The following is a 3,222-nucleotide window of genomic DNA, read 5'->3' as shown; positions in this document are numbered from 1 at the left end:
TTTTCCGCAGTGAGGTTGGCGGGGTACCCGGAGATATATGGGAACACGATTTTTAGAACAAAATGGCGGCGCGGGACCGTTCTGAAAGGCATCCGAAAAACGGTTCCACGGGCATAGCACTTTAATGACAGGTATGAGTGCATGCCGGAGAGCTCTTGGAAGTCGAATTTTTGACACTTTGTCAATTTTTTGACAGATTTGACAAACTCTTTCTGTCTGTTCTAAGAGTCAGTCAGAGACTTGTGCGGCGGTCTTTTGACACTATTGGAGGGCGGGCAAACCCCACGTTGACTCCGGCCGTCCCTCCACAGGCGCTCGTGTCCAAAATGAAGGCGAGAGACGCGAGTGGCCTGGTTCCCTTGGGTGTTGCCAAGAAGGCTGCGGGCTGACCGTTGCCTGAGCACTCCCTAAAGCCTCTTGTGATGAGAGCAGACCTCGCCTGCCGCACGACCGGCTCTGGGAGTCGTTGGGCCGCTATTTGTGAATAGTCTGGTCCTCCTCTGCCACCCGGACAAGCGCGATGGCTCTGCCGCCCTGCGGTGCTCGTCACCCAGGTTTGGGGAACACGATACTCGTAACAAAAATAAAAGGCGGCTCGGGACCTGCAGGCGAAAGGGGTCCCGTGGTGCTAAGCACGTCGACTTCGGGTCTCGGTGCAAGCCGGAGAGCTCACGGAAGTCTAAAGTTTTCGGCACGTGGTCGAATCTTTTCAAAGGCTTACCCGGCTCTTTCCGTCCATTCTGAGAGTAAGTCAGAGGCCGGTGCGGAGGTCTCTTGACAATCGGAGGGGGTGGTGGCCCTCCGCAGGCGCTCGTGTCGAAAATGAAGGCGAGAGACGCGAGTGGCCTGGTTCCCCTGGGTGTTGCCAGGAAGGCTGCGGGCTGACCCTTGCCTGAGCACTCCCTAAAGCCTCTTGTGATGAGAGCAGACCTCGCGCGCCGCACGACCGGCTCTGGGAGTCGTTGGGCCGCTATCTGTGAATAGTCTGGTCCTCCTCTGCCACCCGGCCAAGTGCGATGGCTCTGCCGCCCTGCGGTGCTCGTCACGCAGGTATGGGGCACACGATGCTCGTAACAGCAAATAAAGGCGGCTCGGGACCTGCAGGCGAAAGGGGTCCCGTGGTGCTTAGCACGTCGACTTCGGGTCTCGGTGCAAGCCGGAGAGCTCACGGAAGTCTAAAGTTTTCGGCACGTGGTCGAATCTTTTGAAAGGCTTACCCGGCTCTTTCCGTCCATTCTGAGAGTCAGTCAGAGGCCGGTGCGGCGGTCTATTGACGACCGGAGGCTCCCATGGGTGTTGCGATGAGGGTGGAGGGCACAGAACCTTGCCTTAGCACTCCCTAATAAAGCCTCTTGTGAAGAGAGCAGACCTCGCGCGCCGCACGACCGGCTCTGGGAGTCGTTGGGCCGCTATCTGTGAATAGTCTGGTCCTCCTCTGCCACCCGGCCAAGTGCGATGGCTCTGCCGCCCTGCGGTGCTCGTCACGCAGGTATGGGGCACACGATGCTCGTAACAGCAAATAAAGGCGGCTCGGGACCTGCAGGCGAAAGGGGTCCCGTGGTGCTTCGCACGTCGACTTCGGGTCTCGGTGCAAGCCGGAGAGCTCACGGAAGTCTAAAGTTTTCGGCACGTGGTCGAATCTTTTGAAAGGCTTACCCGGCTCTTTCCGTCCATTCTGAGAGTCAGTCAGAGGCCGGTGCGGCGGTCTATTGACGACCGGAGGCTCCCATGGGTGTTGCGATGAGGGTGGAGGGCACAGAACCTTGCCTTAGCACTCCCTAATAAAGCCTCTTGTGAAGAGAGCAGACCTCGCGCGCCGCACGACCGGCTCTGGGAGTCGTTGGGCCGCTATCTGCGAATAGTCGGGTCCTCCTCTGCCACCCGGCCAAGTGCGATGGCTCTGCCGCCCTGCGGTGCTCGTCACGCAGGTATGGGGCACACGATGCTCGTAACAGCAAATAAAGGCGGCTCGGGACCTGCAGGCGAAAGGGGTCCCGTGGTGCTTCGCACGTCGACTTCGGGTCTCGGTGCAAGCCGGAGAGCTCACGGAAGTCTAAAGTTTTCGGCACGTGGTCGAATCTTTTGAAAGGCTTACCCGGCTCTTTCCGTCCATTCTGAGAGTCAGTCAGAGGCCGGTGCGGCGGTCTATTGACGACCGGAGGCTCCCATGGGTGTTGCGATGAGGGTGGAGGGCACAGAACCTTGCCTTAGCACTCCCTAATAAAGCCTCTTGTGAAGAGAGCAGACCTCGCGCGCCGCACGACCGGCTCTGGGAGTCGTTGGGCCGCTATCTGTGAATAGTCGGGTCCTCCTCTGCCACCCGGCCAAGTGCGATGGCTCTGCCGCCCTGCGGTGCTCGTCACGCAGGTATGGGGCACACGATGCTCGTAACAGCAAATAAAGGCGGCTCGGGACCTGCAGGCGAAAGGGGTCCCGTGGTGCTTAGCACGTCGACTTCGGGTCTCGGTGCAAGCCGGAGAGCTCACGGAAGTCTAAAGTTTTCGGCACGTGGTCGAATCTTTTGAAAGGCTTACCCGGCTCTTTCCGTCCATTCTGAGAGTCAGTCAGAGGCCGGTGCGGCGGTCTATTGACGACCGGAGGCTCCCATGGGTGTTGCGATGAGGGTGGAGGGCACAGAACCTTGCCTTAGCACTCCCTAATAAAGCCTCTTGTGAAGAGAGCAGACCTCGCGCGCCGCACGACCGGCTCTGGGAGTCGTTGGGCCGCTATCTGTGAATAGTCTGGTCCTCCTCTGCCACCCGGCCAATCGCGATGGCTCTGCCGCCCTGCGGTGCTTATCACGCAGGTTTGGGGCACACGATACTCGTAACAGCAAATTAAAAATAAAGGCGGCTCGGGACCTGCAGGCGAAAGGGGTCCCGGTGCAAGCCGGAGAGCTCACGGAAGTCTAAAGTTTTCGGCACGTGGTCGAATCTTTTGAAAGGCTTACACGGCTCTTTCCGTCCATTCTGAGAGTTAAGTCAGAGGCCTGTGCGGAGGTCTCTCGACGACATGAGGAGTTGGCTAACCCTGGGTGTTGCGATGAGGGTGGAGGCCGCAGAACCTTGCCTTAGCACTCCCTAAAGCCACTTGTGATGAGAGCAGACCTCGCGTGCCGCACCACCGGCTCTGGGAGTCGTTGGGCCGCTATCTGTGAATAGTCTGGTCCTCCTCTGCCACCCGGCCAAGCGCGATGGCTCTGCCGCCCTGCGGTGCTTATCA

This window comes from Chiloscyllium punctatum, unplaced genomic scaffold, assembly GCF_047496795.1.
Source record: "Chiloscyllium punctatum isolate Juve2018m unplaced genomic scaffold, sChiPun1.3 scaffold_459, whole genome shotgun sequence".
Classification (NCBI taxonomy): Eukaryota; Metazoa; Chordata; class Chondrichthyes; order Orectolobiformes; family Hemiscylliidae; genus Chiloscyllium; species Chiloscyllium punctatum.
Note: the sequence above shows the minus strand (reverse complement) of the source record.